This window comes from Syngnathus leptorhynchus, unplaced genomic scaffold (assembly GCF_054491065.1).
Source record: "Syngnathus leptorhynchus isolate UIUO unplaced genomic scaffold, UIUO_Slep HiC_scaffold_51, whole genome shotgun sequence".
Classification (NCBI taxonomy): domain Eukaryota; kingdom Metazoa; phylum Chordata; class Actinopteri; order Syngnathiformes; family Syngnathidae; genus Syngnathus; species Syngnathus leptorhynchus.
Window position 1 is genome coordinate 357,501 of NW_028232018.1, and position 15,000 is coordinate 372,500.

Here is a 15,000-nt window from a genome sequence, read left to right on the forward strand (position 1 = left end):
GAAAGCCCATTCATTTACAACGGCGTGTCCACAAGGCGGCGACATTTCCCCGTTACCGGTGGCTGCGCGGCGGGAGAGTGGCAGAGCTCATCCGAGCGGCTGGATCTCTGCGCCGGCGTGGCCGAGCGTGAGGCCTCGGCCCTTTGGCTGCCTGGTACCTAAAACACTTCCATTGATCCAGCCACGGAGGGTGCTGGCTGGTGGCTCCAGAGCTCCATAGCTCCATACCTCCAGAGCTCCATAGCTCCATAGCACCAGAGCTCCATAGCTCCATAGCACCAGAGCTCCATAGCTCCATAGCTCCAGGGCTCCATAGCTCCAGGGCTCCATAGCTCCATACCTCCAGAGCTCCATAGCTCCATACTTCCAGAGCTCCATAGCTCCATACTTCCATAGCTCCATAGCTCCATACTTCCATAGCACCAGAGCTCCATACTTCCATAGCACCAGAGCTCCATACCTCCAGAGCTCCATAGCTCCAGCCTGGGTGGCTGGTGGCTCCATAGCTCCATACTTCCATAGCTCCAGTCAGAGAGTTGGCGAAAATTGCACTAAGTGCGAAAGCCCATTCATTTACAACGGCGTGTCCACAAGGCGGCGACATTTCCCCGTTACCGGTGGCTGCGCGGCGGGAGAGTGACAGAGCTCATCCGAGCGGCTGGAACTCTGCGCCGGCGTGGTCGAGCGTGAGGCCTCGGCACTTTGGCCGCCTGGTACCTAAACACTTCCATTGATCAAGCCACGGAGGGTGCTGGCTGGTGGCTCCATACCTCCAGAGCTCCATACTTCCATAGCTGCAGAGCTCCATAGCTCCATACCTCCATACCTCCAGAGCTCCATATTTCCATAGCACCAGAGCTCCATACTTCCATAGCACCAGAGCTCCATACCTCCAGAGCTCCATACCTCCAGAGCTCCATAGCACCAGAGCTCCATAGCTCCATAGCACCAGAGCTCCATAGCTCCATAGCACCAGAGCTCCATAGCTCCATAGCTCCATAGCACCAGAGCTCCATAGCTCCATAGCACCAGAGCTCCATAGCTCCATAGCACCAGAGCTCCATAGCACCAGAGCTCCATACTTCCATAGCTCCAGGGCTCCATAGCTCCAGGGCTCCATAGCTCCATACCTCCAGAGCTCCATAGCTCCATACTTCCAGAGCTCCATAGCTCCATACTACCATAGCTCCATAGCTCCATACTTCCATAGCACCAGAGCTCCATACTTCCATAGCACCAGAGCTCCATACCTCCAGAGCTCCATAGCTCCAGCCTGGGTGGCTGGTGGCTCCATAGCTCCATACTTCCATAGCTCCAGTCAGAGAGTTGGCGAAAATTGCACTAAGTGCGAAAGCCCATTCATTTACAACGGCGTGTCCACAAGGCGGCGACATTTCCCCGTTACCGGTGGCTGCGCGGCGGGAGAGTGACAGAGCTCATCCGAGCGGCTGGAACTCTGCGCCGGCGTGGTCGAGCGTGAGGCCTCGGTAGTTGAGGTACCAGGGGTGGGCCGGGGAGCTCCAGGCGGGTCTTGTGAGAGAGTGAAGCCGAGCGGCTGGAACTCTGGGCCGGCGTGGATGAGCCACGGAGGGTGCTGGCTGGTGGCTCCATAGCTCCATACTTCCATAGCTCCATAGCTCCATACTTCCATACTTCCATAGCTCCATAGCTCCAGAGCTCCAGAGCTCCAGAGCTCCAGAGCTCCATAGCTCCAGAGCTCCAGAGCTCCGTACTTCCATAGCTCCATACTTCCATAGCTCCGTAGCTCCATACCTCCATAGCTCCATAGCTCCATAGCTCCAGAGCTCCATAGCTCCATACTTCCATAGCTCCATAGCTCCATAGCTCCATACTTCCATAGCTCCATAGCTCCAGAGCTCCATAGCTCCATAGCTCCATAGCTCCATAGCTCCAGGGCTCCATAGCTCCATACCTCCAGAGCTCCATACCTCCAGAGCTCCATAGCTCCATAGCACCAGAGTTCCATAGCTCCATAGCTCCATAGCTCCATAGCTCCATAGCACCAGAGCTCCATAGCTCCATAGCACCAGAGCTCCATAGCTCCATAGCACCATAGCTCCATACTTCCAGAGCTCCAGGGCTCCATACTTCCAGAGCTCCATAGCTCCATACTTCCATAGCTCCATAGCTCCATACTTCCATAGCACCAGAGATCCATACTTCCATAGCACCAGAGCTCCATACCTCCAGAGCTCCATAGCTCCAGCCTGGGTGGCTGGTGGCTCCATAGCTCCATACTTCCATAGCTCCAGTCAGAGAGTTGGCGAAAATTGCACTAAGTGCGAAAGCCCATTCATTTACAAGGGCGTGTCCACAAGGCGGCGACATTTCCCCGTTACCGGTGGCTGCGCGGCAGGAGAGTGACAGAGCTTATCCGAGCGGCTGGAACTCTGCGCCGGCGTGGTCGAACGGCTGGCCTCGGTAGTTGAGGTACCAGGGGTAGGCCGGGGAGCTCCAGGCGGGTCTTGTGAGAGAGTGAAGCCGAGCGGCTGGAACTCTGGGCCGGCCTGGTCGAGCGGCTGGCCTCGGTAGTTGAGGTACCAGGGGCGGGCTGGGGAGCTCCAGGCGGGGCTTGTGAGAGAGTGAAGCCGAGCGGCTGGAACTCTGGGCCGGCGTGGTTGAGCCACGGAGGGTGCTGGCTGGTGGCTCCATAGCTCCATAGCTCCATAGCTCCATAGCTCCATACTTCCATAGCTCCATACTTCCATAGCTCCAGACTTCCATAGCTCCATAGCTCCATAGCTCCATAGCTCCATAGCTCCATAGCTCCAGAGCTCCATAACTCCATACTTCCATAGATCCATAGCTCCATAGCTCCATACTTCCATAGCTCCATACTTCCATAGCTCCAGAGCTCCAGAGCTCCATACTTCCATAGCTCCAGTCAGAGAGTTGGCGAAAATTGCACTAAGTGCGAAAGCCCATTCATTTACAAGGGTGTGTCCACAAGGCGGCGACATTTCCCCGTTACCGGTGGCTGCTTAGCGGGAGAGTGACAGAGCTTATCCGAGCGGCTGGAACTCTGCGCCGGCGTGGTCGAGCGGCTGGCCTCGGTAGTTGAGGTACCAGGGGTGGGCCGGGGAGCTCCAGGCGGGGCTTGTGAGAGAGTGAAGCCGAGCGGCTGGAACTCTGGGCCGGCGTGGTTGAGCCACGGAGGGTGCTGGCTTGTGGCTCCATAGCTCCATAGCTCCAGAGCTCCATACTTCCATAGCTCCATAGCTCCATACTTCCATAGCTCCAGACTTCCATAGCTCCATAGCTCCATACTTCCATAGCTCCATAGCTCCATACTTCCATAGCTCCATAGCTCCATACTTCCATACTTCCATAGCTCCATAGCTCCATACTTCCATAGCCCCAGAGCTCCATAGCTCCATACTTCCATAGCTCCAGAGCTCCATAGCTCCATACTTCCTTAGCTCCATAGCTCCAGAGCTCCATAGCTCCATACTTCCATAGCTCCAGAGCTCCATGGCTACATACTTCCATAGCTCCAGCCTGGCTGGCTGGTGGCTCCATAGCTCCATACATCCATAGCTCCATAGCTCCATACTTCCATAGCTCCATAGCTCCATAGCTCCATAGCTCCATAGCTCCATACTTCCATAGCCCCAGAGCTCCATAGCTCCATAGCTCCATAGCTCCATAGCTCCAGAGCTCCAGAGCTCCATACTTCCATAGCTCCAGTCAGAGAGTTGGCGAAAATTGCACTAAGTGCGAAAGCCCATTCATTTACAAGGGCGTGTCCACAAGGCGGCGACATTTCCCCGTTACCGGTGGCTGCTTAGCGGGAGAGTGACAGAGCTTATCCGAGCGGCTGGAACTCTGGGCCGGCCTGGTCGAGCGGCTGGCCTCGGTAGTTGAGGTACCAGGGGTGGGCTGGGGAGCTCCAGGCGGGGCTTGTGAGAGAGTGAAGCCGAGCGGCAGGAACTCTGGGCCGGCGTGGTTTAGCGGCTGGCCTCGGTAGTTGAGGTACCAGGGGCGGGCTGGGGAGCTCCAGGCGGGGCTTGTGAGAGAGTGAAGCCGAGCGGCTGGAACTCTGGGCCGGCCTGGTTGAGCCACGGAGGGTGCTGGCTTGTGGCTCCATAGCTCCATAGCTCCATAGCTCCATAGCTCCATAGCTCCATACTTCCATACTTCCATAGCTCCATAGCTCCATAGCTCAATAGCTCCATACTTCCATAGCTCCATAGCTCCATAGCTCCAGAGCTCCATAGCTCCATACTTCCATAGCTCCATAGCTCCAGAGCTCCAGAGCTCCATAGCTCCATACTTCCATAGCTCCATAGCTCCAGAGCTCCAGAGCTCCATAGCTCCATACCTCCATAGCTCCATAGCTCCATACTTCCATAGTTCCATAGCTCCAGAGCTCCATAGCTCCATACTTCCATAGCTCCATAGCTCCATACTTCCATAGCTCCATAGCTCCATAGCTCCAGGCACGGAGGGTGCTGGAGCTCCACACTTCCATAGGCACGGAGGGTGCTGGAGCTCCACACTTCCATAGGCAGGGAGGGTGCTGGAGCTCCACACTTCCATAGGCACGGAGGGTGCTGGAGCCCCACACTTCCATAGGCACGGAGGGTGCTGGAGCTCCACACTTCCATAGGCAGGGAGGGTGCTGGAGCTCCACACTTCCATAGGCAGGGAGGGTGCTGGAGCTCCACACTTCCATAGGCACGGAGGGTGCTGGAGCTCCACACTTCCATAGGCACGGAGGGTGCTGGAGCTCCACACTTCCATAGGCAGGGAGGGTGCTGGAGCTCCACACTTCCATAGGCAGGGAGGGTGCTGGAGCTCCACACTTCCATAGGCAGGGAGGGTGCTGGAGCTCCACACTTCCATAGGCAGGGAGGGTGCTGGAGCTCCACACTTCCATAGGCAGGGAGGGTGCTGGAGCTCCACACTTCCATAGGCAGGGAGGGTGCTGGAGCTCCACACTTCCATAGGCAGGGAGGGTGCTGGAGCTCCACACTTCCATAGGCAGGGAGGGTGCTGGAGCTCCACACTTCCATAGGCACGGAGGGTGCTGGAGCTCCACACTTCCATAGGCACGGAGGGTGCTGGAGCTCCACACTTCCATAGGCACGGAGGGTGCGGGAGCTCCACACTTCCATAGGCACGGAGGGTGGTGGAGCTCCACACTTCCATAGGCACGGAGGGTGCTGGAGCTCCACACTTCCATAGGCACGGAGGGTGCTGGTGCTCCACACTTCCATAGCTCCAGCCACGGAGGGTGCTGGCACATCCACACTTCCAGCCACGGAGCATGCTGGCACTTCCACCTTGCTTGCTAAGTCGGCGTGATCTTGCCCAAAAAGTCCCTCCTCACCTCCAGCTGGAAGTGGAAAAAAATCCTCCACCTGCTTGACCGAGGTTCTGGAAGCCAGCAGCTCGCAGAATGTTGCCAAAGTTTCACTGGAAGGAAAAGAAAAGAGAAGACCGAGTGCGCATTTCACCTACCGCCGAATGTCCACAAGAGGGAAGTGTCACTCCGTCGCAGAATCTGCGCCGACGCACTCGGCACCCTTCGAATTTATGGTGCCGGTGCGGGTGTTCTGGGTGCAAAAAGGCCGCCCAAGTGGTAGAAAAAAATCAGACTTCGTCTCTTAGGTCGAAATTAATGCCAAGTTTTGAATTGCGCTGGCAGGGGTGGACCAGGGCCCGTTAGAAGTGCTTAACCGAGGTCCTGGAAGCCTAACCCGGCGTGATCTTGTGCAAATAGCCGCTGCTGAGCTCCAGCTGGAAGTGTAAAAAGAACCGGGCTGGTTCAAAAAAAGAACCGGGCGACCCGGTAAAATTGCTTAGCCGAGGTCCTGGAAGCCTAACCCGGCGTGATCTTGTGCAAAAAGCCGCTGCTGAGCTCCAGCTGGAAGTGTAAAAAGAACCGGGCTGGATCAAAAAAGAACCGGGCGACCCGTTAAAATTGCTTAGCCGAGGTCCTGGAAGCCTAACCCGGCGTGATCTTGTGCAAAAAGCCGCTCCCGAGCTCCAGCTGGAAGTGTAAAAAGAACCGGGCTGGATAAAAAAAAGAACCGGGCGGGCCGGTAAAATTGCTTAGCCGAGGTCCTGGAAGCCTAACCCGGCGTGATCTTGTGCAAAAAGCCGCTGCTGAGCTCCAGCTGGAAGTGGAAAAAGAACCGGGCTGGTTCAAAAAAGAACCGGGCGACCCGTTAAAATTGCTTAGCCGAGGTCCTGGAAGCCTAACCCGGCGTGATCTTGTGCAAAAAGCCGCTCCCGAGCTCCAGCTGGAAGTGTAAAAAGAACCGGGCTGGATAAAAAAAAGAACTGGGCTGGATCAAAAAAGAACCGGGCGACCCGTTAAAATTGCTTAGCCGAGGTCCTGGAAGCCTAACCCGGCGTGATCTTGTGCAAAAAGCCGCTCCCGAGCTCCAGCTGGAAGTGTAAAAAGAACCAGGCTGGATAAAAAAAAGAACCGGGCTGGATCAAAAAAGAACCGGGCGACCCGTTAAAATTGCTTAGCCGAGGTCCTGGAAGCCTAACACGGCGTGATCTTGTGCAAAAAGCCGCTCCCGAGCTCCAGCTGGAAGTGTAAAAAGAACCAGGCTGGATAAAAAAAAGAACCGGGCTGGATAAAAAAAGAACCGGGCGACCCGTTAAAATTGCTTAGCCGAGGTCCTGGAAGCCTAACCCGGCGTGATCTTGTGCAAAAAGCCGCTCCCGAGCTCCAGCTGGAAGTGTAAAAAGAACCAGGCTGGATAAAAAAAAGAACCGGGCTGGATCAAAAAAGAACCGGGCGACCCGTTAAAATTGCTTAGCCGAGGTCCTGGAAGCCTAACACGGCGTGATCTTGTGCAAAAAGCCGCTCCCGAGCTCCAGCTGGAAGTGTAAAAAGAACCGGGCTGGATAAAAAAAGAACCGGGCTGGATCAAAAAAGAACCGGGCGACCCGTTAAAATTGCTTAGCCGAGGTCCTGGAAGCCTAACACGGCGTGATCTTGTGCAAAAAGCCGCTCCCGAGCTCCAGCTGGAAGTGTAAAAAGAACCAGGCTGGATAAAAAAAAGAACCGGGCTGGATCAAAAAAGAACCGGGCGACCCGTTAAAATTGCTTAGCCGAGGTCCTGGAAGCCTAACACGGCGTGATCTTGTGCAAAAAGCCGCTCCCGAGCTCCAGCTGGAAGTGTAAAAAGAACCAGGCTGGATAAAAAAAAGAACCGGGCTGGATCAAAAAAGAACCGGGCGACCCGTTAAAATTGCTTAGCCGAGGTCCTGGAAGCCTAACCCGGCGTGATCTTGTGCAAAAAGCCGCTCCCGAGCTCCAGCTGGAAGTGTAAAAAGAACCAGGCTGGATAAAAAAAAGAACCGGGCTGGATCAAAAAAGAACCGGGCGACCCGTTAAAATTGCTTAGCCGAGGTCCTGGAAGCCTAACCCGGCGTGATCTTGCCCGAAAGTCGGCCTCTATACTTCCATTTTAGGTACCAGGCGCTCATAGTGTGTTGGTCCCACTAGTCAGTGTACTGGTCCCACTCGCTAGTGTACTGGTCCCCCTAGTCAGTGTACTCATCCAGTTACCCCCCGTTTTCCAAAACACAATCGGCACGTATAAGGGGGGGACTCCTGAGAGAGATGAGGTATATGCCAGCGCAACACCAATCCGCTCCGCGCTGGTTCCCATGTCGGCTACGGATGAATAAAACCAGCCTGTCCCCCCTGGAGCTCACGAGACACGGAATTTTTTCTAAGTGCCAACGGCTCTTCCGAGCAAACGTGTCCGCTCCGGCTGGTTCCCCCGTCGGCCTCGAATGACGAAAAATGCCGGTCTCCGCCCGGAGCTCATGACAAACGAAAAATTTTCTAAGTGCCAACGGCACTTGCGAGCGAATGTGTCCGCTCGGCGCTGGTTCCCGGGTCGAACCCGGAAGACGAAAAACGCCGGTCCTCGCCCGGAGCTCATGACAAACGAAAAATTTTCTAAGTGCCAACGGCACTTGCGAGCGAATGTGTCCGCTCGGCGCTGGTTCCCGGGTCGAACCCGGAAGACGAAAAACGCCGGTCCTCGCCTGGAGGTCCCAGCAAAATCGGCGAAAAAACGACTAAGTGTCAACTTTCGAAAAAACGACTAAGTGTCAACTTTCGAAAAAACGGCTAAGTGTCGCCTCTCTGAAAAAACGGCTAAGTGTCGCCTCTCTGAAAAAACGGCTAAGTGTCGCCTCTCTGAAAAAACGGCTAAGTGTCGCCTCTCTGAAAAAACGACTAAGTGTCGCCTCTCTGAAAAAACGACTAAGTGTCGCCTCTCTGAAAAAACGGCAAAGTGCCCACGGCTCTGCGGGCTCGTGCATCCGACCCGCGCCGGTTCCCCAGCCGGCCTGAAATAAGGCAAAACCAGCCTCTCCCCCTGGAGCTCAGAGCCAATTGTGGCGAAAAAACGACTAAGTGTCAACTTTCGAAAAAACGGCTAAGTGTCAACTTTCGAAAAAACGGCTAAGTGTCGACTTTCGAAAAAACGGCTAAGTGTCAACTTTCGAAAAAACGGCTAAGTGTCGCCTTTCGAAAAAACGGCTAAGTGTCGCCTCTCTGAAAAAACGACTAAGTGTCGCCTCTCTGAAAAAACGACTAAGTGCCCACGGCTCTGCGGGCTCGTGCATCCGACCCGCGCCGGTTCCCCAGCCGGCCTGAAATAAGGCAAAACCAGCCTCTCCGCCTGGAGCTCAGAGCCAACTTGGCGAATATTTTCTAAGTGCCCACGGCACTTGCGCGCGAAGGTGTCTGCTGCGCGCCGGTTCCCCAGCCGGCCTGAAATAAGGCAAAACCAGGCTCTCCCCCTGGAGCTCAGAGCCAATTGTGGCGAAAAAACGACTAAGTGTCAACTTTCGAAAAAACGACTAAGTGTCAACTTTCGAAAAAACGGCTAAGTGTCGACTTTCGAAAAAACGGCTAAGTGTCAACTTTCGAAAAAACGGCTAAGTGTCAACTTTCGAAAAAACGACTAAGTGTCGCCTCTCTGAAAAAACGACTAAGTGCCCACGGCTCTGCGGGGCTTGTGAGTCCGCCCCGCGCCGGTTCGGCGGTCGGCCTCAAAAAGCGAAAAATCAGCCTCTCTCCCTGGAGCTCACCAAAAATTTGTCGAAATTTTTCTAAGTTCTCCTCGAGGTACCAGGGGGTGAGGTACCCGGGCTAAGATGCAGTACCTTTTTTGGTCTTCAGGTGCGCCAGAGTACAATGAAATGGTCCCAGTAGTCAGTGTACTCATCGACTTTCCCCCCGTTTTCCAAAGCACCTCCTTTACGAGTATGGAGGAGATGGTGCTGGTCTCCCCACGGCGTCGGACACGCCGTCCTCGACAGCACAAGGTCGGATAGAAGACCTGGAAAGCGCCGTGGCACGCGCTGGAGGTGGGCACTGTGGCGAAAAAACGACTAAGTGTCAACTTTCGAAAAAACGGCTAAGTGTCAACTTTCGAAAAAACGGCTAAGTGTCAACTTTCGAAAAAACGACTAAGTGTCACCTCTCTGAAAAAATGGCAAAGTGTCGCCTCTCTGAAAATTTTCTAAGTGCCCACGGCTCTGCGAGCTCGTGCATCCGAGCCGCGCCGGTTCTGCAACCGGCCTAGAATGACGAAAAATAACGGTCTCCTCCTGGAGCTCACAGCCAATTGTGGCGAAAAAGTGGCAAAGTGCCCACGGCTCTGCGGGCTCGTGCATCCGAGCCGCGCCGGTTCTGCAGCCGGCCTAGAATGACGAAAAATAACGGTCTCCTCCTGGAGCTCACAGCCAACTTGGCAAAAAGTTTCTAAGTGCCCACGGCCCTGCCGAGCTTTGGCGTCCGCCCAGCGCCGGTTCCGCAGTCGGCCTCGAATGACGAAAAATAACGGTCTCCTCCTGGAGCTCACAGCCAATTGTGGCGAAAAGTGGCAAAGTGCCCACGGCTCTGCGGGCTCGTGCATCCGAGCCGCGCCGGTTCTGCAGCCGGCCTAGAATGACGAAAAATAACGGTCTCCTCCTGGAGCTCACAGCCAACTTGGCAAAAAGTTTCTAAGTGCCCACGGCCCTGCCGAGCTTTGGCGTCCGCCCAGCGCCGGTTCCGCAGCCGGCCTAGAATGACGAAAAATAACGGTCTCCTCCTGGAGCTCACAGCCAATTGTGGCGAAAAAGTGGCAAAGTGTCACATCTCTGAAAAAACGACTAAGTGTCAACTTTCGAAAAAACGGCTAAGTGTCAACTTTCGAAAAAACGGCAAAGTGTCACATCTCTGAAAAAACGGCTAAGTGTCGACTTTCGAAAAAACGGCTGTCAACTTTCGAAAAAACGGCTAAGTGTCACATCTCTGAAAAAACGGCTAAGTGTCGACTTTCGAAAAAACGGCTAAGTGTCAACTTTCGAAAAAACGGCTAAGTGTCACATCTCTGAAAAAACGGCTAAGTGTCGACTTTCGAAAAAACGGCTAAGTGTCAACTTTCGATAAAACGGCTAAGTGTCGCCTCTCTGAAAAAACGGCAAAGTGTCAACTTTCGAAAAAACGACAGAGTGTCGCCTCTCTGAAAAAACGACTAAGTGTCGACTCTGAGAAAATGGCAAAGTGCCCACGGCTCTGCGGGCTCGTGCATCCGACCCGCGCCGGTTCCCCAGCCGGCCTGAAATAAGGCAAAACCAGCCTCTCCGCCTGGAGCTCAGAGCCAACTTGGCGAATATTTTCTAAGTGCCCACGGCTCTGCGTGGCTACGGCGTCTGCCCAGCGCCGGTTCCTGGGTCGAACCCCGAGGACGAGGAATGCCGGTCTCCGCCTGGAGGTCCCAGCTTAATCGGCGAAAATTTTCTAAGTGCCCACGGCTCTGCCGGGCTCGTGCATCCGACCCGCGCCGGTTCCCCAGCCGGCCTGAAATAAGGCAAAACCAGGCTCTCCCCCTGGAGCTCAGAGCCAATTGTGGCGAAAAAACGACTAAGTGTCAACTTTCGAAAAAACGACTAAGTGTCAACTTTCCAAAAAAACGGCTAAGTGTCGACTTTCGAAAAAACGGCTAAGTGTCAACTTTCGAAAAAACGACTAAGTGTCGCCTCTGAAAAAACGACTAAGTGTCGCCTCTCTGAAAAAACGACTAAGTGCCCACGGCTCTGCGGGGCTTGTGAGTCCGCCCCGCGCCGGTTCGGCGGTCGGCCTCAAAAAGCGAAAAATCAGCCTCTCTCCCTGGAGCTCACCAAAAATTTGTCGAAATTTTTCTAAGTTCTCCTCGAGGTACCAGGGGGTGAGGTACCCGGGCTAAGGTGCAGTACCTTTTTTGGTCTTCAGGTGCGCCAGAGTACAATGAAATGGTCCCAGTAGTCAGTGTACTCATCGACTTTCCCCCCGTTTTCCAAAGCACCTCGTTTACGAGTATGGAGGAGATGGTGCTGGTCTCCCCACGGCGTCGGACACGCCGTCCTCGACAGCACAAGGTCGGATAGAAGACCTGAAAAGCGCCGTGGCACGCGCTGGAGGTGTCACTGTGGCGAAAAAGTGACTAAGTGTCAACTTTCGAAAAAACGGCTAAGTGTCAACTTTCGAAAAAACGGCTAAGTGTCAACTTTCGAAAAAACGACAAAGTGTCACCTCTCTGAAAAAACGGCAAAGTGTCATCTTTCGAAAAAACGACTAAGTGTCAACTTTCGAAAAAACGACTAAGTGTCACCTCTCTGAAAAAATGGCAAAGTGTCAACTGCGAATGTGGTTGTGCATGGAAGGAAGTGGAGGACGGCCGCCTCCTTAAACACAGGCCGAAGAGGAGCGTCAGGGCCGGCTCCTTAAACACGGACCGAGTGTCGCCCTTAACACAGACCAAGCGGAGGACGGCCGCCTCCCTAAATACAGGCCGAACCAGAGCGCGAGGGCCGCTCCTTAAACACGGACCGAGTGTCGCCCTTAACACAGACCAAGGGGAGGACGGCCGCCTCCTTAAACACAGGCCGGAGAGGAGCGTCAGGGCCAGGCTCCTTAAACATGGACCGAGTGTCGCCCTTAACACAGACCAAGCGGAGGACGGCCGCCTCCCTAAATACAGGCCGAACCGGAGCGCGAGGGCCAGGCTCCTTAAACACGGACCGAGTGTCGCCCTTAACACAGACCAAGGGGAGGACGGCCGCCTCCTTAAACACAGGCCGGAGAGGAGCGTCAGGGCCAGGCTCCTTAAACACGGACCGAGTGTCGCCCTTAACACAGACCAAGCGGAGGACGGCCGCCTCCCTAAATACAGGCCGAACCGGAGCGCGAGGGCCAGGCTCCTTAAACACGGACCGAGTGTCGCCCTTAACACAGACCAAGGGCAGGACGGCCGCCTCCTTAAACACAGGCCGGAGAGGAGCGTCACGGCCAGGCTCCTTAAACACGGACCGAGTGTCGCCCTTAACACAGACCAAGGGGAGGACGGCCGCCTCCTTAAACACAGGCCGGAGAGGAGCGTCAGGGCCAGGCTCCTTAAACACGGACCGAGTGTCGCCCTTAACACAGACCAAGGGGAGGACGGCCGCCTCCTTAAACACAGGCCGGAGAGGAGCGTCAGGGCCAGGCTCCTTAAACACGGACCGAGTGTCGCCCTTAACACAGACCAAGCGGAGGACGGCCGCCTCCCTAAATACAGGCCGAACCGGAGCGCAAGGGCCAGGCTCCTTAAACACGGACCGAGTGTCGCCCTTAACACAGACCAAGTGGAGGACGGCCGCCTCCTTAAACACAGGCCGAACCGGAGCGCGAGTGTCGCTCCTTAAACACGGACCGAGTGGAGGACGGCCGCCTCCTTAAACACAGGCCGAACAAAATGACACAAAGTGTCAACTGCGAATGTTGTCCATCCAAGGAAGGAGCGTGATGCCCGGCCGGCTCCTTAAACACAGGCCGAGAGTCGCCCCGGACGGTCTGCCTCGCGGCGCCCGCCCGCTCGGATAAAATGACACAAAGTGTCAACTACGAATGTTGTCCATCCAAGGAAGGAGCGTGATGCCCGGCCGGCTCCTTAAACACAGGCCGAGAGTCGCCCCGGACGGTCCGCCTCGCGGCGCCCGCCCGCTCGGATAAAATGACACAAAGTGTCAACTACGAATGTTGTCCATCCAAGGAAGGAGCGTGATGCCCGGCCGGCTCCTTAAACACAGGCCGAGAGTCGCCCCGGACGGTCCGCCTCGCGGCGCCCGCCCGCTCGGATAAAATGACACAACGTGTCAACTACGAATGTTGTCCATCCAAGGAAGGAGCGTGATGCCCGGCCGGCTCCTTAAACACAGGCCGAGAGTCGCCCCGGACGGTCGCCTCGCGGCGCCCGTCTGCTCGGATAAAATGACACGAAGTGTCAACTACGAATGTTGTCCATCCAAGGAGGGAGCGTGAGGCCCGGCCGGCTCCGAAAACACAGGCCGAGAGTCGCCCCGGACGGTCCGCCTCTCGAGGCGCCCGCCCGCTCGGATAAAATGACACAAAGTGTCAACTACGAATGTTGTCCATCCAAGGAAGGAGCGTGATGCCCGGCCGGCTCCTTAAACACAGGCCGAGAGTCGCCCCGGACGGTCCGCCTCGCGGCGCCCGTCTGCTCGGATAAAATGACACAAAGTGTCAACTGCGAATGTTGTCCATCCAAGGAAGGAGCGTGATGCCCGGCCGGCTCCTTAAACACAGGCCGAGAGTCGCCCCGGACGGTCCGCCTCGCGGCGCCCGTCTGCTCGGATAAAATGACACAAAGTGTCAACTGCGAATGTTGTCCATCCAAGGAAGGAGCGTGATGCCCGGCCGGCTCCTTAAACACAGGCCGAGAGTCGCCCCGGACGGTCCGCCTCGCGGCGCCCGCCCGCTCGGATAAAATGACACAAAGTGTCAACTACGAATGTTGTCCATCCAAGGAGGGAGCGTGAGGCCCGGCCGGCTCCGAAAACACAGGCCGAGAGTCGCCCCGGACGGTCCGCCTCTCGAGGCGCCCGCCCGCTCGGATAAAATGACACAAAGTGTCAACTACGAATGTTGTCCATCCAAGGAGGGAGCGTGATGCCCGGCCGGCTCCGAAAACACAGGCCGAGATTCGACCCCGGACGGGCCGTCTTCTCCCGGCGCCCGCCCGCGTACGCCCCCCATCCCCGGTCGCCCGTCTGCTCCCGGCGGGCCTCCGAGTACCCCCTCACCCAACTGACCGACTGGCACTCATGACCCGCCTTGGTAGGGCCCCCATCGGCCTCGGCTCGTCCGACGTCGGGTGGACGGTTCCTACCCACTGCGGGTCGCACTCTAGCGCCCCGGCCGCCGCGTGAGCGTGCGCTCCCCGCGCCGCCCCGCAGGCCCCGGCGCGACCGTACTGCGGCGAGACCGAGACGACCCGGTTTGGCATCCATCCCACCTAGCCACGATCCACGGAGGCCGAGCGAGCGGCTGAGTGTCGGGCGCCGCGCGTGCGAGCGTCCGCCGGCCGCGCCGGTCCTTCCGCGAATGTCGTTTCTCAAACCCTCCGGCTTGATAGCGGCGGCACCACGGGAAGCCGTCCACACACACCGTCCGACCTCTATCCGAAAAGCCTTCCCGACCAACCGCGGTCGCGGGGGCGTCTGTCGCTCCGCATCGGGGGGGCGTATGGCTTCCGCGCTACGCGCTGCGGGCTCGGGGGGGCCGCAACGGCTGAGTCTGACTCGGCCGGGGCGCAGCTTCCCTCCCGGCAGTCAGCAATAGTGCCGATCGCGCCTGCCACCAGCCCCCTCCCCGACGGGTTCGTCGGCGCCGGCTGGCCGCCGTCCGCCTTCGTTCCCCGAGGGTTCCCAACCAGCGCCGATCCAACTCCGCATCCTGGCCGCACGCAGTGCGTGCCTCGCGCGGGTAAGTCGCCGGCGCAGCGCCGCAGCTCCCGACCCCCGCGTACGGGAATAGTTGAGGGCCTCAGCGGGCCGCACCGACCGAGTCCGACTCGGGCCGGGGCGCAGATTCCCGCTTGGGTGACCGAACGTTCTCTGCTCGGGCCGGAGGGCCGACGCCCGTCCCCCCCCCGTCGTCCCCCACGGACCGCCTCCGAGGCCACTTTG